A 25,466-nucleotide genomic window follows, 5' to 3' on the forward strand; every position below is an offset into this window, starting at 1 on the left:
TCTCTGCAGGTACAGCAAGAGCATCTGCCCTTCTGTAGCCTTCAGCGATAAACCCTGGCAAGTCGGTGTGTGACCTGACGTGCATCACATAAAATGGTTGCTCTCGGTGGGTGACTGACTTTACAAGTTTTGAGAGCAATTTGAAAAGTGTGATGTTAGACACTTCTTGCAGTATTGCTTGATCTGCCCTGGATACCACTCCTGCCACATATACAGAGTCTGTAATCAGATTGAATGGTTCTGAGAACCTTTTGAAGGCCCTAACAACTGCAGCCAACTCAGCAACCTGAGGTGAACTTTCCACTTCAGCAATGTCTGTCTCTCACTGCTGGGTTTGATGATCCTTCCAAGTCATAACAGACTTGTGGGATCTCCCGGACGCATCTGTAAAGATGGTCAGAGCCTTTTTTAAAGGTCTCCTACTTTGAATACCTCCCAATTTCAGAGTAAATTGAACTTTTTGTTCGAAAAGTTTGTGGGCAGGCAGATATATAGAAATTTGTCCTGGGTAGGAATCTAGACCAAACTGCAACGCCTTGTTTTCCTGAAGCAAATGTTCTAACATTTTCTTAGTAATTTGGCCCGATTTTAACTTGATTGGAATGTGAATGCACTCAAAGTCACATCCTGCCAGCTCTCTGATCTGGGTGCTAGCTTTCCAGGTCGGTTCTGCTACTAGCTCTTGGGGGTTTGTCATTCTCTTGGACCTTTGGTGACTGAGGAAAACCCATTCTATGATCAAGAGAAGGTCCCACTGGTCCTGGCACTTTTTAGGTGTTTTCTTTGTCTAGGTGTTTGTTTTTTCTCCCACTGGAAAATGATTCCATGGAGGTGTGGCAACTTATCTGAGATGATAAATTGGAATGGCAGGTCAGGCTGACATCAGTGGGCCTGTCTTGTGGACATTGCAATCTGAACCTTTTCTAGAGCCTTCCGTGCCTCTGGGGTAATAGACCTAGGAGAACTCGGGTCCCCTCCCCCTTTCAATAAATCGAAAAGAGGAAAAGGTCTTCGTTGGTGAGACCCAGCCACGGCCTTACCCAGTTCAAAGACCCACAGAACTTGTGGACATCTGCAAGGGTCTTGGTCTTCGTTTTATTTCTAATTTTTGAGGAACAATGGTCCTATTTCCAATTTCTAAGCCCAAATACTTCCAAGGTGGCATCTTTTGAATTTTCTTTTCCTGGAGCTCGAACTCTGCAGCAATCAATGCATCAATCGTTAGGTCAAGTGTGGGGGTGAGTAAATCATCATTGGGGGCACACACAGGGATATCATGCATATAATGATAGATGATGGCCTTTTCTGCAGCTGCACGCACTGGGGAAAGCAGGGAAGAGACATACCATTGGCAGATCAATGGTGAGGCTTTTAGTCCCTGAGGGAGAACTGTCCAATGGTACCTTTTCATAGGGACTTCCCTGTCGATAGTGGGGACTGAGAATGCGAAATGCGGTGCATCGTCAGGGTGTAGGGGAATTCAGAAAAAAACAATCTTTTATATCAATAACAGCCAATTTCCAATCTAGGGGAAGCATCGCTGGGGATGGCATACCAGGTTGGAGAGAGCCCATATCTTCAATGACGTTATTAATTTGTCTGAGGTCGTGGAGGAGCTGCCATCTCTTTTTGTGAGCCTTCTGGATGACAAACACGAGAATTCCATGGAGACGTGGTGTCTGCAATGTGACCCTTTTTCAGTTGCTCTTCCACTAGCTCCTCGAGTGTGATGGTGTTCACAGGGGTTTTCAGGTGAAGGAAGAGACGAGAATGTTGACTCCATGTTCAGAAGGCTTGATTTATTATTTTGTGATATATATTACATTAAAACTACACTAAAAGAATAGAAGCAAAAGTTTCATCTCAGAAGGCTAGCTAAGCTAAGAATAGAAAGGAATGAAAAATAAAGGTTTGTGTCTCAGACAGAGTGTCCAAGCTAACTGGGATGTGATTGGCCATTAATTATAAACATCCAAGATGGGCCAATCACAGATGCACCTGTTGCACTCCACAGCAGCAGATAACCATTGTTTACATTTTGTTCCTGAAACCTCTCAGCTTCTCAGGAAGAAAAATCCTAAGAAAGGATTTTTAATGAAAAGATGTCTGTGACACTCGAGCACCTTCAGTTTTTGTTTACTGAGTGGCCACTGTTCTACCCAAACTGGTGTGTCTGTCTTCCAATTCAGTTTTTGGATAGAGTGCTTTTCAGTGACTGTTGCCCAAAAATCCTGTGGAAAGTCTGGAATATCAATTGTGACACCCCACTGGGCCATTAAATCTCTTCCTAACAATGATTCCAGATAATCTAACACAAACGGATGGATATTTGCCAATTGTCCATTTGGCCCCTTAATTTGGACAACGCTCTTGGATTGTCTTGCCAATTGCAGGCCTCCTACACCTCAAACGTGACCAGCCACATTTTGCAAAGGCCAATGTGCAGGCCAGTCTTGTGCTGGGATCACTGTGCAGTCTCCACCTGTGTCTACAAGCATCTCAATGCATTTTGACTCCCCACCCCCACTGACATTACACCATAATTTGGGTTTGTCCTTCCCAATAACTTGGACCCAGGCGACTGTGGGCCCTTGTTTTTCAGTGTCTTCAGGTAAACTTGGCACTGTAATGGCTTGTGCAACAATTTGTCCTTTGGGAAGAAACAGGGGTGGGTGGAAACAATGCAGCCCGAGAACGAATTGCTCAAGATCTGATGTTGTCATTCCTGGAGCAATTTCAATCTCGTGTGGTGTGTGTTTGGTGTCCCCAATGACAATGTACTTACAGTGAATTTGGTGCCAAGTACCCTGCTGTTGTGGGTTGACGGAGACAAAATTCCACTCAGTGTCTTTCAGGTGGAGTGGTTCTGTCAGCTGCAATCTGAAAGGCTCATTGACAGAAGTTGTGGTTAACATAGGTTCACCTAAGTCATAGTAAAGGTTATTTGATTTCACTTTCAATGGCGGACCAGCAGAAGTGGTCCTTGAAGCATCTGCTTCACTTAGAGAAATACGGATATTACCTGAGGGAAACTTTTTTGTTTCCCTCATTTCCTTGGCCTGCTCTTTTTGTGTCTGCGCGCCTGGCAGGCCGGCACTCCTCATTCAGTTTTTTCTTGTTGTTGACCCTCTGGAAACGCTTGTAGTTCTCCTCCCTTGCTATTTCTAAATTCATCAAATTGCTTTTTCAGGGGGCACTGGTTACTCCAGTGCCCAAGGTTGTGGCAAAGCAGGCATGGCTTTGTGGGGTCCACCGTTGCTGGTCTTCGCTGCTGCCCAGGGTACTGCTGTGCTGAGGGAATGGGCGCAGGGCTGGCAACGGCGACACGCTGTGGTGGTCTTGGCAGCAGCCTTGGTCTGATGTCTTCAGCCACACTCATCAGAGGCACTTTCCTGTTACAAACTAGAAGCATATCTTTTAGTGTAGGGGAGTTCTAGAGGTAAGCTTAAAATTGCCGCTCGACCCTGTTAATTTGCATTTGTAAATGCCATTTCTTCTAAAACTTCTTCCCCTGCATTCTCTTTTTTTAACTTGGATTTCAATGGCTCTAGTCAACCTTTCTACAAATTTCAGAAAAGGCTCGGATGTTAGCTGCTTGATCTTACTATATGGTTTGAATGGGCCTTCTGGTTGGAGGGTAAAAAAAGCTTTCTCAGCTGCTTCTTTGACTCTCTCAAGTGCTTCTACAGGAATTACTGCAGCTTGGATTTGGGCTAAGGACCATTGGCCTTCACCGGAGAGATGCTCAATGGTAATTGGCAGGCCATTGGCATCTTTTGCTGGTTTTGGGTCAGCATGCAAGTCTGGGAGAACTTCTTTTAGCAGTTGTTTCTATGCCAATTCCCATAATTTGAATTCTGTAGAGGTCATGAGGCACGAGAAAAGCTGTTTTAAATCATACGGGACTATTACAGTCCTACCCAGTTCGGCATTTAAAAGGCCACAGAAGTATGGGCTATATGGGCCATACTCTTTGTTTTGCAGACCTCTCTTATAATTTCTTGTCCAAAAGCTTTCCAGTTAGCAGTTGGGACTCCTCCCCCTTGCCCTGCATACTGATATGTAACAGGAGCGAATGACAAAGGGGGAGCCTGTATTGGGTCTGCTGTTCCCTGCCCTGTATCCTCTGAATTGGAAGCACTGGGATCACAGGTACAGCTGTGGGGACAAGCAGCGCATGTGCCTACACCGTGGGAACCTGGGGAAGGGGCAGGGACACCGTGGGAACAGGGGGCAGGGACAGGGGATCGGTAGGGAGCGGGGACGCCTGGTGACATCACTTTGGCAGACACTCCCTAGGAGGGGTAGAGGGGCGGAGCTGAGGGAGTAGCAGGTAAGGGGGGGGAGGGAAGGTGTCACGAGGATCAGGAGGGGTGGGGGATGAGGAATTTTGGGATGCTCAAGGGAATCATGGGAAGAAGGAGACCAGGTATGGCATGGTATCATGTGGCATCTGCCATTTTCTTGGCTCTCTGGGGACTGGGAGCCAATTTGGGGTTACTGCTCTCCGAAAAGCCAACACGTGCTCTGGGTTACAGAGCTGGGGACACAAGGGTTTGGGGACAATTCCACATGGTCTGGCCAGGGGAACTCAGGTATTTTAGGGTGCTCAGGGAGCCGGCTTCCCTGGGCATGAGCAGAGTCAGCTCTCTTTAAAATACCAAGTTTTGGGGTACAGGGTTCAGAGCTGGTGGGGGGAGAAACAGGAAGAGCAGAGGTACATTCCTTGTTATTTAGGTTTTTTTCCACTTCCCTTTGCTTGAGCAAGGCTGATAGAACTTGTAATCTCCAAAACACAAATTTAGCTGAGGACATGTCCCCGGACTTTCCCAAGGTTATCAATTCATGCCCTACATAATATCCATAATTGGATATTATGGACTTGATCAGGAGAAATTTGTGGGAAGTAAACTGTGTCAATTTTCCTTTAGAGAACATTACATTTCCACTAACTAAAAATCCAACAATCTGATAATACACTCCTTTTTGTGCTGTGCTTAACTTAGAGCCCATTTTAGATGTAAAAGGCACAACACAATCTCCCACTGACCGAAGACAAAACCAAATCAGCTACCAATTTCCAAAAACCGCGGTTAAGAAGCGAAAACATGCAGATCTTTAGCCCTTCACAACGCAGCTGCTTGTACTACTTTGAAAAGCGCCACTGGCAGTGGCATGGAATTGGAAGTCACCACACCGTGCTAGGGGATAGACAGAGCCCCCCTGCCTGTGCTGCACAGCAAACCTGAGACCGGAGCCGCTCCGCGCCGAGAAAGGCCCCCTGCGCCGCAGTGAGAACTCTCCTGCGCCGCGCTGCAACCCTGACCCGCACGAGCCACGGCGCCCAGAGAAATCTCAAGAGCTGAGCCGGCGCCACGCTGCTGTGAAGGGGAGGGGCAGGGACAGCTTCCCCACTCCTCTGAGCTGGCACCGTGGTGCAAGCTTGCTGCCGCATGAGTTCTAAAATCGGCGGTGCAGCGCTGCTGTGGGCTATGCCTAACCTGCTATCACTCCCCCTTCCACGTGGCTGCACAGCCTTTTCGTGCTCTGAATAAGAGTGAAAAAGAACAGATCTCTTGGCAGAGACTGTATTTGAGTTTCTATCCCTTACGGAGCAGATATACTCACCCCAAATCAGTGCTGTTGATGCTGTGGTCTGGCAGGGTCTTCTCTTCAACCTGAATAGGACCCCACGGGCAGGAGGGGCTACCCTATCCTCCCTATCAAAAGTCGCTCACCAAAAAGGAGCTGTGCTTTCCAGAGGCGCAGAATGTCCTCGAGGCTCCTGTGGGATAAGTCCCAAAGTCTCTGCTGCAGAGCTATGCCATCAAAGCTCTGCCAGTGAATGCTAAGCTGCCTTAAAGTCTCTACGTGGTCTTCTGAGGTTCCGGGAGCTCTGGAGTGTCTTCTCGGGGCTGCAGGATCGAGCAGCCCCACATTGGGCACCAATTATTGGAATTAAAAGCCAATATAGCCGGATGGAATGTGCCTGGGCTTGCCCAGCCCTTGCTGCTTGACCAAAAGAGGCAACTGTGGTGACTTCACCTCAGAGACACCTCTGGCTAGCTGGGTGGATGTTGCAGCTGGGTACTTGGGACAAGTCCAGGCATGCAGGAGCTCAGGTTTACCTCTGGCAGAGAAGCTTTAAGGCGAGGTGAAGGAAAAGGTGTCGGGTTCTGCTAGAGGGTGTGGGGAAATATTGCGAGGTCTCGAGATATCGCGAGGTCATGCAGAACCTCTCCCCTTTTACTGGTACTGACCGTTACCCCCGTTATAAATGACCCTGTCTAACCGTTAATAGAGGCCAGTTACTGTCCACCACATTGGTTTATGCATGTGCTTGGCCCATGTGGCAGAGGCGCCGCCACTGAACCGTCCTCGACCTGGGACGCCACGCCCCCAAGCGGCGGCAACAAGTGGTGCCGAAACCCGGGAACAATCCGGGAAGTGGGAATCGCCTGGGCGAGTGGACGGCGGCCGGAGCAGCAGGACTGTCTCCGGCGGGGAGGACGCTCCCAGAGGACCGGCAAGAGGGAAGGGTCTCCCACTGGCATTCAGCGAAGGAGGAGGGCTCGCGCCTAGGACTGACGAAGGAGGAAGGCTCACGCCGGGGCGGCGAAGGAGGAAGTCTCGCGCCAGAAAATTGGCGAAGGAGGAGGGCTCGTGTTGCAGCCGGCGGAAGAGGAGGTCTCACGTCGCGAATCGGCAAAGGAGGAAGTCTCGCGCCAGGACCTGGTGAAGGAGGAAGTCTCGCGTCGATAGCCAGCGGTGGAGAGGATGGAGCCCCTTGCTAAGGTCATTTTTAAAATTCACAGAGATTGGGGCATAGATTGTGAGCCGGGAGATTTTGTCCTCGCAGTGTCGAGGCTCCTGCGTGCTGGGGTAATCAGGCATCCGGAGGATATCTTCTGCCCAGAAGTATGGGATAATTGTACTGGGGCCCTAGTGGAGGAGGCTACGTCCTCAGGCTCAGGGCAGAGTCTAAAATCATGGGGCAGGGTCATGCGGGCTCTGAAAAAGGCTCGGCCAGTCCAGCAGAAGCGGGGAAAGTGGGAGGCCACCCAGGACTGCTGGCGGGAGGGGCCCTGGCAGGGTGCGGACAATCGTGGGTCCACTGGGTGTGGGGATTCGCAGCCGCGGGAGAGCTCTTTGCAGCTCCCAAGCCCAGGCACCCCGTCTACGGGGAAAAAGCTGTCATTTTGGGACGGGCTGCTAAAGGAAGCGCGGAACGCAGCCGTTGGTTCAGAGGCGCAGGGTGCGGCCGTTGGTTCAGAGGTGCAGAGCGTGGCCGTTGGTTCAGAGGTGCGGAGCCCCACCGTTAACTCGGAGCCGCGGGGCCCCTCCATTAGCTGGGAAGCGGGGGGTGCTGCCGTTGACTCGGAGTCCGAGGGAGCCTGGACGGGGCCTTCACCTCATGTGCCTCAGGGTGACGAGCCCCAGAGGGAGGGGGTCACCATGGCGACCCGCGGCCGGCGGGGCTGTCGAGGCGGCGCGCCGGGGGTTGAGCTGCCGGGCTCCCAACTGGCTGCCTCCAGTGACCGCTCCTACGCAGGGCCGGCGGGCAGCCTGGGCGGCGCGGGCCGGCCGGACCCTTCAGTGGGCTGGTGGCGAGCGGAGCCGGGCAGCGTGGTACCGACGTCGGGGCGATGCATCACACCGGAGAGAAGAGCTGTGCGGGGCAACGGGAGTCCTGCCCTGCTGCCCTCCGCAGCAGCGGCGGCTGGGCCGTGCTGGGGGTGCTGACGGAGAACGGGCAGCAGCAGCAGCAGCCCGGCGGTCAGGGTGCTGCTGTTATCAGTTGCTTTTCTGGCTTTGAAAACACCATCACTTCATGTAGAAAAAATGAAGTGCCCAACTGCATCATCAGTGCTGCATTAAAGCAAGGTTTTGCTATCTATAAAGAAAACTACAGCTGCCAAGTGTCTGAAGAGCTGGAATTAAGCCACTGTGAACTGGATACCAGTGCAATGATATCCAGTATTCATTGGCGGCTGGATCTGAGTTCAGGCTTTCCTATAGTAGTGGAAGATGTTGTAACTCTGGCTGTGGGAGAGTATGCAGAAGACATTTATCAGTACCTCTGAGAGGCAGAAGTAAGATTTAGGCCCAAGCCCTACTACATGAAGAAGCAGCCAGATATCACAACAGGAATGCATGCTATCCTGGTAGACTGGCTGGAGGAAGTAGGGGAAGAGTATAAACTTCGGACAGAGACTTTGTACTTGGCAGTGAACTTCCTGGAGAGGTTTCTTTCCTGCATGTCTGCTCTCAGAGGGAAGTTACAGCTTGTGGCAACAGCAGCAATTCTTCTGGCTGTGAAGTATGAAGAGATCTACCCACCAGATGTGGATGAATTTGTCTATATAACAGATGATACCTACACAAAGAAGCAGCTGCTAAGAACGGAACACTTGCTTCTCAAAGTGCTGGGTTTTGACCTAACAGCCCCAGCCGTCAGCCAGTTCCTCCTTCAGTCCTTCACAAATTGCTGCAGCAGCCTACTGTTTAACAAACTATACAGTGAACAGATCTTTCTGGCCAGAAGAACACCTTAACATTGTGACACTGGGCCACCCGAGCACTTGAGGAAGGCCCACAGGTCATAATTAAAAATGAACTAGGAGAATGGGAACAGGGTTGGAGACTGGTACTCACAGGGCGAGGGTACGCAGCCGTCAAGAAAAATAGTAAAATCAAATGGTGCCTGCTTAAGTCGATAAAACCGGACCTTCAGGGCAAAAACTAATGAAATTTGTAAAGTTTGTTTTGCAGGACTGAATCCTCAGACACCCCTGCGGCCTGTATCTTCCTAAAGGCTGTGACAAATCATCAAGCAGCCCGATGGCAGACCATCCCGGGGTCGTGAAAGAACTCAGTGACCAAACTAAAGGAGCGGCTGGCACAGAGAAGGACAGGGGGAAAAAAACAGCTCAGCAAAAATGTAAAGAGGTATCCATCAAGTAGAGTTCGAGCTCTGGCCAGGTTCTGGCTCTACTTGGATGGAATGCCAAGTAACCCAGAGTTCTTCCCTGCGTCAAAGGATCAAAGGGCGATTTGGAGGGAACATAAGTCCAGACATGGACTCTCCAAATCCTCTCTAGTTTAAGATCAAACAGGTCGCAGACTCTGGGAAAATAATTTGGTCCTAGGAGGTCAACTAAAAAAAAAAAAAACAAAACTGAGGAGGTCCTACAAAGATATTCAAAGATAGGGTTCAGTCAGCACCATGACTTATCGCCTTACATTTTAAACAAGTTTGTGTTGGTTTTTTTTTAGAAAAAAACAGAGATAGTTAGCTTTTCATTTGTTAAAACATTTGCAGTTACAAGTTTATTGCAGTTGTGTTATGTTGTTCAAGTTAATTGCATTTTGCCAGTTACATGTTTCCTACTTGTCAGTTTTGCTTTATGTTTTTAACTGGTCATAAAAGGGGGGGAAATGTGGGGAAATATCACGAGGTCTCGAGATATTGCGAGGTCATGCAGAACCCCTCCCCTTTTACTGTTAACTGACCGTTACCCCCTGTTATAAAAGACCCTGCCTAACCATTAATAAAGGCCAGTTACTGTCCACCACATTGGTGTATGCATGTGCTTGGCCCATGTGGCAGAGGCGCCGCCACTGAACCGTCCTCGACCTGGGACGCCACGCCCCAAGCGGTGGCAACAAGAGGGTTTCAATCCAGAGCTTTATTCCTAGCCCACAAGCCTCTGAATCCAGCAACAGCTCTAACAGAAGTTCCTGAACCGTGTGGTTGCTGTTCCTTTTAACCTCGGGGAGAGGGGGAGGGAAGGGGCAGGGATCCCACCAACCAGGTGAGGGGGGGGAAGTCTCAGGGGACAAATGACACCTGGATGGCCCAATGTCTCCCAGGGCTGAAAGGCATCTTTTGAACTCTGCCAATCCCTCAACGCCCTTCTGGAATGCCAAGATTGACAGACAGCACTCATCAGGGGGCAAGGGAGAGGGAAGGGAGTGGTCATTGGCAACTGGGGAAGGACCGGGAAACTGAGGCAAGCTATCACACCGCAACAAATGGATTTTCTTTTTCCAGTAAACCCATTTGATTTAATCTTCTTGCAATGCTTTTGCCAAGGCATCCTGTTATCAAATCTCTTATGTTAACCAGGTCCAAAGTCCATAATCTGTCTTGTGTCCCCCAACATTCCAACAGCGCTGCGGGATCCTGCAGGAATCTTTGAACTGGTGGAACTTGTTGGCAATGGTACCTGTGGGCAGCAGTTTTTCTTCTAAGCAGAGAAGAGGAGGAAGTGAGGACATGTGAGGTAAAACAACATGGCAGCACCAAGGTCAATGGAAAAAGAGGGGGAGGAAGTGCTCCAAGTGTCATAGCCGAGATTCCTCTGTAGGCCATGGTGAGAACTATGGTGAAACAAACTGTCCCCCTGTGATGCACATAGTCCACAGGGGATGCAGACATCCACTTGCAGCCTGTGGGAAAAGCGTTCACGCTGGAGGGGGTGGATGCCAGAGAAGGCTGTAATCCAGTGGGAGACCCAAATAGAGAGAGAGAGCCCTTGCTTCCAGACACAGAGAGAGAGAGAGAGAAAGCCCTTGCTTTCCAACTAGAGCAGCCTCTTCTTAGAGGACTGCACCCCAAGGCCAAGCGACCCATGCCACAACAGTTTTGGGACAACTGTTTGTCAGTGGGAGGGACCCCATGGCAAAGTAGAAAAAAGACTCCTCTCTCTGAGCAAACAGAAGATCTCGAGTGATGAACTCACCAAAACCCCCATGCCCTGTATCCCAGTGCTGTTGGTGGGAAGGAGGGAGGGGAAAAAAGTTATTGTAAGGGCTTATTTTACTTTTCCTTGTCCCCCTCTGACTCTGGTAATAATAAATTTACTTTATGCCTTTAAATTTGAACCTGTTTTGCCCTTAGAGTGTTTTTCTTCCAGTTCTTATCTCAACTCATGAACTCTTCATTAATTCTTTTTTTTCCTCTCTCTCTTCTGCCCAACTGTAACAAAATAGGGTAAGCAAACAACTCTCATGGGTGCCATGGGATTTGAACCCATGCAAAGGTTGTGTTACTGGGCATTACCTGCCCAGGGCCCTAGATCAGCTGTATATCAAGATACAGCATAGTTTCTTATCTTGTCCAAAATAAATGCACTGCCAAAAATTTCAGAAGACCACCTTTGGGAAGGGGAAATTACGTGCCAAATTGCATCTTCCAGGAGACTACCTTCAAAAGATGGAGATCAACTCCATAATCGAACTAGTTGGGGCAGTGAGTTTTCAGTAGGGGAATGCAAGGTTGGGGTAGACAAGGCTAGGCAAATCTAAGGAGGGGCAGGCAACAGAAAGGCAAGACCAGGGAAGAAAGGGCTAGGTAGGTGAAGGTGGAGGACGACTGTGTAGGGCAATAAACAGTATTTGCCTTTCCTCGGCTTGCCCTTTTTACCCCTTCCTTGCCTGACTTGCCTTCCATGACTATCTTCTCTCTTGTCTTACCTTTCCTTTCTTTCTCAAAACTTGCTGACTGCTCTGTGTCGTTCCCTTGCTATTCCTGGCACTCCATTGCCTTGCTCGCCCATCCTCCACCCTGGCTTCTCTATCTCAGTTTTCCTGGCCTTGCTGTACATTGCCTACTCCTCTTAGGACACTCATTGCCTTGCCTGTCTAGCACTTCCCCTGCCTTGCACACCTATCCATTGCCTAGCCTTGCCCTGCTTAACACTTCTATAGCCTGTGCTGCGCTGCATGCCCATACCTTGCTATGATATGACTAATTTTCTTCCCTGGCCTGACTTTACCCTGCCTGTCCTTCTTTCAGTTCCCTTTGCCTTGCCTACTCACACCTTGCATTGCTTTATTGACCCCTCCACATCATTCAATATCTTGTTCTTCCTTCCCCTCCACTGCCTGGCTCACTCACACCCACCTTGACTTCCCCAGTGCTTTTTCCCTAGGACTCTCATTGTCTTGCCTTTCCCACCCTTGCATTTCCTTGCTTTTCCTGCTCAACCTTGCTTTCCATTTTAATTCCTGACCATCCTTTGCCTTGCCTTCCATCCCCCAACCTTCCATTGATTTCTCCAGGGTTCTATGCCATTCCCTTCCAGTTCCTACCACTGCATTGCCTGGCATTGCCTTGCTCACCCATTCCCCACAAAGACTTCTTTAACCATTTTTTACAGATCTTGCATGCATTGCCTTGCTGGTTTCTCTAAAGACTCTCACCGTTTTATCTATCCTTCCCTTGCCTTGCCATTCCTACCCAACCTTGAATTTACTTGCCATTTCTGAACATTGCTTGCTTTGCCTTTCTGACCCCTCTTTGCAATTTATATTCCCTCCCTTCTCTCAATCACCTTGCTTTGATCAGCTCACACATCCCATACCATTACTTCCTTACGCCATTTTCCCAGTTCTTGCCTTGTTGCTTGATCCTCACGTTGACTTCATACAGCCCCAGTGTGGGGGCCAAGTGAGGTGGTGAAGTCCCGCTACCTTCCCTAAAAGTGTCTTTGAGGAGACCGCATTCAGGCAGGCTCACAACACACACACACAACTGGCATTCAAGCATGCCACGGATTGTAGCAGGCATAGGGCCTGCAAGGCCTCCATGGCAGTCAGCAGCCTAAGATAGGAAATGCCTAGTCATGATGGCTGGACTTAAGAAGCTCTTCTCCCGCCTTCAGACCCTTGCTTATCTCTCTGTAAGATGATAGGTCACTTTTGCCTCGACCCTTACTATTGGACTGTTTTCTAAAACTCCTGTACCCTATATAAACCCCTATTCCTGCCCAGTTTGGTAGAGGAGATGTCACTGGGACCCTTTGCAGAAGACATCAATAAAGACATCTCTGTGGAACCTCACACAGTGCTTCTCATGTCTCTCCCAGAGTCTGCCAAAGGTACTTAGCAAGCCAAGAGCTGAAATCATGAATGAGCTGATAATCACTAAGAGTTGATCTCACTTAAGAGCTGAGCTTGCTAAGACTGCCTGTGCCTCTGGAGCCTGCCTGGGGGGCCTGGACAGGTCGTGCTTAATTGGACTTCTCTGTCTTGGGCACCCATGGCAGCCGGAGTTGGGAGACCCCAGAAGCCCCAAAAACCACATTAATGGATAGCTGCCCACAAGGAAACACAGGAGGTACTTCTGTGTGCGGTTCCAATGAGGGTTATTTGGGTCCAACGCCAAAGGGGTCCAGGGAAAGAAGACCCAATACAATGCAGGGTCTGGGGTTAAATGCAGGGAGAGAGGGGGCGGAGCAAAGCATCAGAGGGCTAACGATCTGAGGGCACAGGGGCAGTACACAGGGAAGGGACTAATAGGGGATGCCAGGGTGGATAGGCAGGGTTACAGGAGCCAGTGAGGGAACAGGGAGTGAAGAACTTGCTGGAACATGTACATCTGAGGGTCAAAGGGGTAGGGAAGGCCAACGGGCCAATGGGGAGAACAGAACTGGGGATAATTTACATTGTGCTGTGAGGCACCATGGGGGAAGCCTTTTTTCCCCACCCCAACCTGTAGGGAATGCCCTACAGTGTGAGAACTCAGCACATCACTCCGGATGTCCAGAATTACCGAGAGAACCCTTGGAAGTCTCAGAAATCCTAGAATGTTGCCAAGAGTGTTTAGTAGCTTGATTTTGATCCGTCCACAGAAGTGACAACAGTTTGAAGACATGAGAATCACTTTAGAGTAAAGAGTGTAAAAAAAGACACATTTATAAGGTGAAATATAGACTTTAAAGTTTTTAGTACAGGGGAGTTATAGAAACAAGATGGAGAGATCAAGGCGTGTCTCATCCTTCTTCTTTCTTCTTCTTGTCTTCCATCTTCTGTGGTGATGTTGGCACTTAGAGATTGGTTTATGGTGAAAGTGCACTTGCTAACATAACTGAAAAGTATTAGAAAATAAAAGTAAATATCATGTACATAGATTTTAGTATAAAAAGACATGACCGCCCCGTGAGTAGTCAGAGTGCCCTTGGCTGCCTTGCAAGTCAGACCTCTGTTAGGCAGACAGAAAATTTTGTAGATAAGAAACAATAAACAATCTGAAGATTGAAAAGCTGAAGAGTCCAGACTCGTCCTTTGAAACGCGTCCACCCAAGAACCTCCCTACCCGTGTCTGGGCAGAGACAGACAGCCGAACCAGACACTACAGGAGCCTACAGTGCATCTCTCCAGGGCCATCACCATTGCCCTCTCCTCAGAAGGCTCATGGGCCTCCACATCCCAGAGTTTCAGGAGCATATTAGAGGTTAACCAAGCAAGGTCAAAGCCAGCCAGACTTGTCTGTCTTGGCAAATTTCATCTGGGAGGGTACCATGACGTAATGCTCACTTGCCTTGCCTTGGAAACCCAATGATTTCCTTGCTTTGCCCTCTCACCCTCCCTTGCCCTGCACTGCCTTGCATGCCAACTCCTACTCTTGAGCGGCCTACTGCTCTCCTCTAGGGCCTTGCTTTGCTAGGCCTGTACCTCCTTTACATTTCCTTGTAATTCCTGACAATCCCTTCCCTTTCCTTGTCTTCTGGATCCATCCATGTCCTTTCGTTGCCCTTCTTACCACTCCATTGCCTTGCCTTGACTTGCTCACCCACTCCCCGCCTTGACTTCCCTACTGCTTTTTTTTTTGCCTTGCTTTGCCTTACCTGTTTCTCTTAGGACACCCATTGTCTTGCATTGCCTTGTCTTGCCTTGTCTACCATACCTTGCATTTCCTTGCCATTCCTGACCATTCCTTTACTTTGCTTTGCTTACACACACCATGCATTGCCTTGTTGCCCCTTCTGGAGCCGTCTCTTGCCCTTCATTCCCTTCACTGCCTTGCTCACTCATCCCCCACCTTGAATTTTCTAGCCATTTTTCCTGGTCCAGCCTTGCCTTTCCTTGTCCTTCTAGGACTCTCATTGCCTTGCTTATCTCTCCCTTGCCTTGCCTTGTAAAGCCACCACTTGCCTTGCCTGGTCTTTGAAGTCTTGCCTTGCTTTGCTTTACCTTGCTGGAAATCAAGACCCCCTTTTTCCATGTATTTTCTGGCCTTGCCCTGCCCTGCTTGATCCTGCAAGGGCTCTCACTGCCTTCACAGACCCCAGTGTTTCAGAAGCACATGAGAGGCAGCCCAGGAGAGGTCCCATCCAGCCAGACCTGTCTGTCTGGGCAGCTTTTGTCTGGGATCAATCCTTGGCTGTATTGAATTTTGGACAGGCAATCCACATTTCGCCACAGCAATCCATGGGCTCCAGGACCAAAATGACATTTTCCTCTACAGGAGGGAAAGCACATAGACCCACTATTTCTGGTGCACATGACAGGAAGCCCAGGGGAGGTTAGACCTATTCGTCCTTGGCAGTTTTTGTCTGCCACCAATCCTTGCATGTCTTGAATTTTGAACAGGCAATCCTCATTTCACCCTTGGGCTTCAGGACTAGAATGACAGATCTTTTGCACAGGAACCAAAGCGTGTAGCCAGGGTGTTTCAGGTATATATGATTTATGCCCTTTCCACTGACTAGACCTTCACAGCATTAAATTGCTGTGTTGTAATATAGCAACGCTTAGTGCCAGCAAGAACATGCTTTAAGCAGATAGTAAGCAAAAATATTATAGTAAGGCTACGAAACGCAAGTAATAAATGACATGATTATGAAAGTTTCTTTTTAAGTGAACAGAGAGGGGGAATTGTAGGAATCCATAAAATTTGAGGGTTTTAGGAAAGCTGCAAAAGAGAGGCCTCGGATACAGCAGAATTGTGAACAGTGCTAAAACAGCAGTTATGACATATGTCAGCAGAAAAAAATATTTAAACTGTAGAAAAGGCAAGGGCAAATAGAACAATAAACCTATGTATTAGTGCTTTTCTGAATAGCTTTCTAAGTTGCAGAAAGTTTATCTAGCAAGATATTAGGAAGGTTAAGCTAATGAATGGAGCTCTGTGCATTGTCTCTTACAGACAGGTATTGTATTCGAAATAAGCAAGCACTGTTTTAACCAAAGCTATGTGTGTGTATGGTGATTGGATAGAACTACTGTCAATATGCTTTTGCTTTATGTAATTGGTCAAGAAGCTTATAAAGTATGTTGTAACATTAAGTTTTCTGGCTTGCTGCCTCGATTGTAAGCTGTTAGCATCTTCCCATTATCATAATCATGTAATGAGACTGATGCTGAAAAAATAAATAGCTCGAGATACTTTCCATAGCAGCCCTGTCCTGTTCACGTCTGTAAATAAACTCCCGGCTGGGGTCAATAGTCACAGATGTCAAAATTTTAAAAGAATGTATTGTATGAATTTGTGTCCTAGGATGACATTATGATGCTTATATCTCCAGCTGTCTGTTCTGTTTATGCTAGATGTTATATTCTGTGCCTTCAAGACTTGACCTGAGAGTAAAAGCAGAGAGTAGAAGAAGCACAGAGTTTTGTTATCAGCCTGGTCTCACTCCTCCACTGTGGTGTCTGGGCACGGATGGGGCAGAACATGGTGCTCTGTTGTTTTTTAGTTAGTTTAGCCAGCTAAGGCACAGAAGTTTTCCCTGGACTGTTTTTTTCTTTCCCTTTTCTTGGAACTGTTCAAACCTGCTCCGGACTGGGACCTGGGGAGCACTGAGAGCTTGCACTTGGTGGCCTATGGGGGCCTACTCTGGGCAGCAGCCTTTCCCAGTGCCGGAGGGATTGATAACAGAGCGAGCATCCACAGGAGAGACTTTCCGAATTTGTCATCTCTTCAGAGGAGTGATGGAGTTTGGTCATCTGGCATTGTTCACTTTTTGTGCTGGGGGGTGCTTTGCCTGTTAAATAAACAGGTTCTTTCCACTTCTCTCTGAGGAAATGTTTCCCAAACTGGTTGGAGGGAGGGGCCGTATGGGTTTGCTTTCTGGGGGGCCCCTTTTGGAGGTTTTCTCCCAAATTTGCCCTAAACCAGGACAATTTTCAAATCACAGTGAATCAATTTACAAGAGCACTACAAACAAAAGAGAGATTTATCAATTACACCTAAATGAAAGATAGCTAAATAGTCTTTTCAAGGGTTGGGCCATCACTAGATAGCTTAAATTGCTGTTAAAAATTGGATTACTAATTTTGTTAGTGATTGTAATTATTGTTTTGTGTCTCCCCTGCCTGCTTGGATTTTTGCAAAGAGCCCTGCAAAAATCCTTGGCAGCTGTGTTTGTAGCTCAAATACAAAAAGGGGGAAGTATGGACAGGCTTGGCAGCTGGTCTACAGGCCAAACAACTGAACTACAGAAGAAGAAATTGATAAAATATGAGTGTATCTATAACGAGGAAGAAAGTAAGGCTGTTAGCATAGAAACTGATAAAGTAGACACATAAAAGGATACTTGCAGTTAGAGGAGTTAGAGTGCCATAGTGAGCCTTCTTAATTTGTTGTAAACTCTTGCCAATTAATTATTGATGTTAATTGTTTTGTACCAATAAAACACAATAACCTATTGCTTTGTCCAATGAATACAATAAGCTGTTTTAATGTAACTAATGACTTATGATCACACTTTGTTAGGGGTATAAAAATTGAGAATAACTTGTAATAAAGAAGCCATTGTTGTCACTGCACAATTGTGTCCGTGTATGTCATGTGTCCATCTCTACAGTGACACCCCTGTGCCAGGGCAATGCCCTGGGCCGATTCTTCTATGAAGTGACATAGATCCTCAAGCTCTCCTGTTCCAAATCCTACCTCAGGGAACTTGGGTTCATTGCTGTTAGTTTGGTGTTTGGTTGGTTTGTGTTCATTGTTTTCTCCTATGTGCAGATCTTCAGGGCTGTGCTGAGGATCCCCTCTGAGCAGGGACGGCACAAAGCCTTTTCCACCTGCCTCCCTCACCTGGCTGTGGTTTCCGTGTTCCTCAGCACTGGCACATTTGCTCACCTGAAGTCCCCCTCCATCTCCTCCCCATCCCTGGATCTGGCACTGTCAGTTCTGTACTCAGTGGTGACTCCAGCACTGAGCTGCCTAATCTACTTAAGGAACTAATAAGGCTAATAAGCCTAAGGAACCAGGAACACAAGGATGTCCTGAGAAAAACTATGACTTGATACTTTTCAGAAGCAAAAAAAATGCCTGTTTTCTGCTGCATATTTTTCAGAGTGGAACTCGTGACTGGCCCAGTCTGCCTTCTCAGGTTTTTGGTGGTAGTAATGGGTTCTTATTGCCATAATGTTTTGCTCAATGAAATGTTATTATTCATCCCTAATCTAATTCCCTGTATACCTCTTGAATTTGATACAGAAGCTCTGCAAACCAGGATTTGTACTATTGCTTTATTTGAACAAAATAAACTACCTTGCAGTGTCTTGTTTACCTGGGATCCCAACTCTGAGACCTGCACAAAGTAATAGAGGAGAAGGGGAAAAGAGTCCCAGCACAACAGCACTGCCAGGGAGCAGGGCTTGGTTCTTTCAGAGCTGCTCTTCTCAGCTCCACATTCCCTTTCCCAGACCTTTGGTGGGTGCAAAGTCAGAGTGCTCTGACAGCTTGGTCACTGTCCTGCTGTGTGTCCGTGCTGTGACCACAGGCAGGGACAGGCCATGGGCACTGCTGGGACACAGATGGGCTCCAGCACAGCAGCTCCATCAGCAAAGGGCATCTCCTGAGGGCAGAGCGGGAGGGCTTTGCTCTCCTCCAGAGCTGCTGTCAAGAATGTGCCCCAGCAAAGCCCAGTGCCTGGGGCAGAGGGGGAGTGTGGAGGGGGGGCTCACAGCAGTGTCCTGGCACAGCCAGAGCTCCTGGCATGGACCTGACGGAGCAACAGAGCAGGGCCTGGACTGTGTCCTAGTTCCAGGGAAGGTGCCCTAGGGCAATTGCCCCAGATAAGACCCTTCAACCACCATTCCCAGCACTGACCTCTCTCCTCACCTGCAGGAGGTTGTTTGTCCCTGCTTGGAGGGACACCAAGTGACCAGGCCTGCAGGCCGTGTTTGCTTTGTACTGAGGAGACTTCAGCAGTGTATCGTGTTTGTGTGTGAGGAGATGAATCCAAGTGAACACAAACACCATCATCAGCACTTGGGGGTGGCACAATTCCAGTGGCACAAACAGTGCCTTGAGGCCACTTCACTCTGTTATAGATGGGTAATGCAATGGTTGGCTCTTGCAATTAAGAGATTGATATTATATGTATGTTAAGGAAAGTTTTACTGATGAATAGTTATGTTACAGTGATTTGTTGTTTAGATGTCCTCTGTTCTCCCCATAGTCCCCCTTCTCCCTCCATATAGTTGCCAAGAGACTGCCTTAGTAGTCTGGGAATGCAGACAGAGGGCGTGTACCTGTGCCTTTGCATAAAACATTTGAGAAAAGCGGAAGCTTGTTACACTAGGAGGTGCTGCATGACAACACCTCACCTCCAATCAAGTGGCAAGAAAGAAGACTCCACCAAAAAAGAGTCAACTGACAGACTTTGGGAAGGGCCAGGTTGCTTGAGGCAGTGCCCAGGGGTATAAAACGTGGACCAGCCATTTTATAGATGAGCTCATGGCTGCCGGGGTCACTAACTCCCAGCATGCTGTCCTTTAAAAAAACCTTCAAAATTTTTAATAGTGAATACCGTTTTTCACAAATGGGGACTTGTCCAGGATTTAAAAACCACATCTCTGTGTCCCTAGGATATGCTGGACAAGACGCTTGTCCCTGGCCAGTTTGGTGGCTCAAATGACTTCTCCTGCAACTATTGGTGATGAAGGAGCTGGCAGATGAGCTTGTGAAGCCACCCTCCATCATTTATCAAGAGTCATGGCTCACGGGCGAGGCTCCAGATTGGAAACTGACCAATGTGACACCTGTTTACAAAAAAGGTAGGAAGGAGGATCCTGGTAATTACAGGCCAGTTAGCCTGACCTCAGTACCAGGTGAGATAATGGAGCAGTTCATACTGAGTGCTATCACACAGCACTCACAGGATGGCCAGCATATCAGACCCAGTCAGCATGGGCTTACAAAGGGTAGGTCATGTCTGACCAACCTGGTCTCCTTCTGTGACCAGGTGACCTTCCTGGTGGATGCAGGAAAGGCCATGGATGTTATGTATCTGGACTCCAGCAAGGCCTTTGGCATTGTCTCCCACAGCACACTCCTGGAAAAGCTGCAGCCCATGGCTTGGACAGGAGCACTCTTTGCTGGGCTCAGAACTGGCTGGATGGCTGGGCTGGAGTGTGATGGTGAATGGTGCTGCATCCAGCTGGCAGCCAGGCACCAGTGACATCCCTCAAGGGTCTGTACTGGGACCAGTTCTATTTAATAGTTTTATAGATGACATGGATGAGGGCATCGAGTCTTTCATTAGTAAATTTGCAGATGACACTAAGCTGGGAGCTTGTGTTGATCTATTGGAAGGAAGGAGGGCTCTGCAGAGAGACTTAGATTGGCTGGATGGATGGGCAGAGTCCAACAGGATCAAGTTTAATAAGTCTAAGTGCTGAGTTCTAAATTTTGGCCACAAACATCCCCTACAACGTTCCAAGCTGGGGACAGTGTGGCTGGACAGTGCTCAGGCAGAAAGGGACCTGGGGGTGCTGGTCGACCGCTGATTGAATATGAGCCAGCAGTGTGCCCTGGTGGCCAAGAAGGCCAATGGCTCCTGGCCTGCATCAGGAATGGTGTGGCCAGCAGGAGCAGGGAGGTCATTCTGACCCTGTATTTGGCACTGGTGAGACTGCATCTTGAGTACTGTGTCCAGTTCTGTGCCCCTCAGTTTAGGAAGGATGTTGAGATGCTTGAACATATCCAGAGGAGGGCAACAAGACTGGTGAGGGGCTTGGAACACAAGCCTTATGAGGAATGTTTGAAGGAACTGGGGTTGTTCAGCCTGGAGAAGAGGAGGCTTAGAGGTGACTTTATTGCTCCTGAAGGGAGGTTGTAGACAGATGGGGTCGGTCTCTTCCACCAGGCAGCACTGACAGAAACACAGGACACGGTCTCAAGCTACATCAGGGAAGGTATAGGCTTGATATTAGGAAAAAGTTTTTCACTGAAAGAATAATAAAGTACTGGAATGCTCTTCCCATGGAGGTGGTATAATCACCATCTCTGGATGTGTTTAAAATAAGACTGGACATGGCACTTGGTCCTGTAGTCTAGTTGAGGTGTTAGGGCATAGGTTGGACTTGGTGATTCCAGAGGGCTCTTCCAACCTCATTATTCTGTGATTCTGTGATTGGAGATTGCGGGTCAATACCTTGGAAACAACAAAAGAATAAATAATGAAAAAGAAGAGGAGAAAGAAGGGAAACTGCAGATGGTCTAGAAGATTGTGAGTACCTGTGCATGTGAGTGAGACGCTCCGTCAAAGGCCTTGCTGGAGTCCAGATACATAACATCCATAACATCTCAATTCTACTTGAGAAATCACACCCATACATTGCCATGTTACACTGCTAGTAATGCTTTCACAACCTTTTCATCATTAGGTCTTCTGGTGAAGTGAATGATTAGAACATAAGCAAGGGCATTTGTTCAAGATGCTCCAGAATGAGTTGTGGTCTGTTCTCTTCTTTGCTGCCTATGTTAGCACTGAGCTGCAAAAAATGAAAGATTACTATGAAAAGTGTTACTTTTAGTCTAAATTTGTAAATGATGTTTGGAACACCCTGTTAAATGAAATGGTACTTTAGATACTCTTTTAAAATATGGCATCTTAAGGGAAAGTTCTGCCTTTAAGTAGTTGAATGTTCTGGTCTGAAAGTAGCACCTTCTATGTAGCCATGCTCTTAGCTGCCAGTGTCATCTTGAATCCAAACACCCTCCTGCAAGGAACCACTGGTTCTGTAGTCCACTAAGGGGAAAAATCAAAAATCGGTCCATCCATGCTTCCTGATTTAAAATACAAAGATATATAAAGGTATGGTGTCCCTAAACAATTCTCTGCAGTTGAACACTACTTATCTGTGCTGTGTTTCTTCAACTTACTTGCAAGTAATTCATGCCTTAGGTTATAGTGAGAATTGCTTGGTTTGAAGATGATTAAAAAGGGTATGATAATACTTTTGTGCCTCTGCTATAAGGATGCTTTTCAAATCCATACAAACTTCCTGCAAATGCAAAAACATGCATCCTGTATTGTCTTAGGTTACAATATAAAAATGTATGTAAAAATGTTCCCATCCTCAAGAGCTGCTGAAACCAGGAGGGGCATTGTTTTTTCCTTATCTCCTGTTAATGCGCCCATCAATGCCTTGCCACATGATTCAGAGATGACTCCCTCCGGGAGCCATTTCTGTTTAACGGGTAATCAAGGACCCACTGCATGACTCAGAATGATATCAGCCCATTGTGAGATGCTCCGCCCAGGGGAGAGGAGCTAAGCATCCCCAGCTGGATATAATCTGGGCTTTCAGACAGCACAAGCAGTCTTCCCACTGGATTCCCAGAGGAATGGTCACCCTTACCCACTGGTCTTCCAGAGGACAAGAGCTACCAGATGGTTTCTACAGGATCACCACTTCAACAAGACCATTTCATCTGGTCTGCTGCCACCACCCTAACTAGCAGGGTGTCAGGTTGTATTCTGTCAATGGTTTTTCTTTTGTATTATTACATGGATTTGGTTTTTCCCCTTTGCCTAAGAAATTGTATTTCTGACTTGGAGTCTTGCTGCCATGCTGGATTTCTTCAGACCGACTAGCTCCTGACACCAACAGCCAGAGTGGGCTGCCCCCAGAAAGCTGTCGAATCCAGGGTGCAGCTGTAGGGCACAGCTGCTCTATGGCACAGGTGGACTGCATTGGGGATAGGACTGCACCGAGGGCAGGGACAAGGAACAGGGAGAGGTCTTCTGTATGTTTTCCAAAGGAGTTTCTTCCCTGGAGGGTCAGGGACACAAAGACACTGACCCAAATGCATACATCAACTTAGAAATGGGGAGAGGTCCCAGAGGAGGATACAATCTTTAACACACTGGGAGCAACTGGGGGTGGACTACAAGGCGGGGAATACAATGTTTAAATTAATAGGGGACTACAGGGGAGGAGAATAACTTAAACAAACCAATGGGGTTTTGAAGACTATAAAATTGATAGGGAAGTTTCTAGAGAAAGGGGCAGGCTTGGGGAGGGATTGACATTCAGTGGGAGGAGGAAAAGGGAACAAAAGGGCAGGTCTTTGGGGAGATGGACAACTAGGGCAAAAACTAACAACACGGGGGGAAAGGAACAATCCCTTAATAATAAAATATGCTACAACAGCACAAAACAGGAAGTATTATAAAACTGGCTACTAGAACTGCATTACAATCAAAAACACACATGACTCAGAATGATGTCAGGCTGCAACAGCGTCTCTTGCTGGTTTTGCTTTCATACCAGAAGAGGTGCCAACCGAAAAATTTGCAAATTTAAAAGTTAACTGGCTGCAGTTTTGATTTCCTTCTTATATATATCACCAAGGGGCTACCTACTTCTCTAAGTGGCTTAGCAGCATGTCTGTTCTTAGTGCCAAGCAGGGATTCACTTTGCCAGGCATGGAGGAAGCTTCTAGGAGCTTTTCACAAAAGATTCACTTCTGTGGCCGGCTTCTTCCCTCCCCACCAAAAACCAAGCTATGCAAAACCAACACCTTAACTAATCCGTAGTACTTAGTATGCATCCAATAATTCCTTTTAAACGATGCTTTAGAATTTTTACCAAATGCACTGAAAAAAAATGGATCAATAATACTGATCAAAATAGTTCCAGTTCAATAGAAATATTGGGTCATGCAACTCAGGTTTACATAACTATTTTTTGTACAATCAACAGAAGCTTTTTTCACCTCTAAAGAAATGTTTCCTGATGGTTTGGATCAGAAGATCCAGTATTGCCATCGTGAGATTTTTGTTTTGAAGGCCATAAGCTGTGCTCAGTGTTTTGGGTATATTCTTTGTTGTGCCTTGTGTATATTTTGGCTAGAAAGCCAGTATAGATGATGTTCTTGCTGCAGTAGCCATGCTAAATAAGGCAGAGCGTCTGGCTGATGTACTGGAGCCATAGACTATCCACCAGATATATTCCTATATCTCTAAAGAAATATAATATTGGCTATGCTCTGGGAGTTTTACAGAGAGAAAGATCCTCATAGCTCTAATGATTTGTCTCCTGGAGTTCTGAAGAATATATTGTAAAGAAGAAGGCTGCTGTCTTTCCCAACAATCTTCCGTGCATTCAAGAGGATCATTTAACTTCTTGTCTGAGAATGAAAGAAATATTAGTAGTAATTAGTTCTTTTTCTCTGTCTGTGCATCACTGATTGAGTTTGAGTAGGTTACATTTTATTTTTTTTTTCTTTAAATATTACATCGTAAGGTGTTCCAAATTCCCAAATTCTGCTTCACTTTATTTTGTAGGCCAGACTGGTTCATCTTCTCTCTGCTGTATTATTGTAGACCATATCTGAAGGATTTTTTTTCATTTTGAACATTATTAAATTTAAACTGTATGAACAGAACACTTTATTTATCATTATTTTACTAGTTTGCAAGGAAATACAGAATTTGGAAGACAAGTGCTTCGACTCCGCTTGTGGTTTTCAATGGAAGAGAAGAATTACAGTGTCCTACATTCACAGCATTGTTTGCAGTAATATTGCAGCTAGTTTCCAGCAACTTAGGTCAGGTTCTGGAAGCAGGCACCCATGATAGTATGGAAGTCTAAACAGTTTCAGTTTGGCGGCTTTTCTTGAACAATAGCTAATATGTCTCAACGTTGTGCTGAATCTTGTTGTACAGACTCTTCTTTTGACGTCTGAACTCCTTCCTGGACTTTTGTATCTCAGAATCAGCTACAGTAAACCTGTGTTTCCTTATAGCTTTAAGAATTTGGTTCTAATCTATAAAAGCAAGAAAAGGTTGCCATATTAATACAAGAGAAAGAATATGTTAAGAAAGCAGTTAATGGCATGGGTTTTTTTCTACAAATTGGAGCCGAGATTTAGTTGTTTGATGGGGTTTTTTTGCTTCTCAATAGAATTTTAGAAGTGGTGGGGTAAGAAAGTGTAGATTTTTACAGGTTTGCCTTAAAAGAAGAATAACAGGCGAAATTGTTGAAAAGAATTAATCCAGAACTCTATGCCTTTCATACAGAGTTTCAGGAGTGAAAAGCAAGAGGAGAGAGTGCAGACAAGATGATTGAATAGAATGAATTCAAAATAGCTTTCTTTTCTCCCTGAATTACAGCTCTAAACCTCGGGGTATTAATAGGAAATACATCACAATCTCTAAGATTTAAAAATGGATGATGAAGTTTTATATCCAGTAAAATGTAAGGCTTCACATTTTAATCTGATTTGCATTTTGGTGAAAGCCTGGCATCTTTTGCAGTTTGCCAGATAACAAGGGATTTAGAACAGTAAGTATGCAAGTAATCTTTTGGACCCTTCATCTCCCTTCTTATGACAAGGAATAGATTTATTATGCTCCTATTTTTATTCCATCAGGGGATTTGATCATACAAATGTCTAGTCATTCTTTCCTTGTTTTCAACCACTCTAAGAGCAT

General features: G+C 46.9%; 1 pseudogene across 1 annotated transcript; it reads left to right on the top strand.

Moving 5' to 3' along the window:
• Positions 1–6,403: 6,403 nt before the first annotated feature.
• Positions 6,404–9,644, top strand: LOC129130568 (cyclin-A1 pseudogene; annotated as a pseudogene). Its single transcript, XR_013185912.1, has 2 exons — positions 6,404–6,795; positions 7,553–9,644. The product of XR_013185912.1 is annotated as a cyclin-A1 pseudogene (transcript).
• The last annotated feature ends 15,822 nt before the right edge of the window (positions 9,645–25,466 follow it).

This window comes from Agelaius phoeniceus, chromosome 35 (assembly GCF_051311805.1).
Source record: "Agelaius phoeniceus isolate bAgePho1 chromosome 35, bAgePho1.hap1, whole genome shotgun sequence".
NCBI classification, from domain to species: Eukaryota; Metazoa; Chordata; class Aves; order Passeriformes; family Icteridae; genus Agelaius; species Agelaius phoeniceus.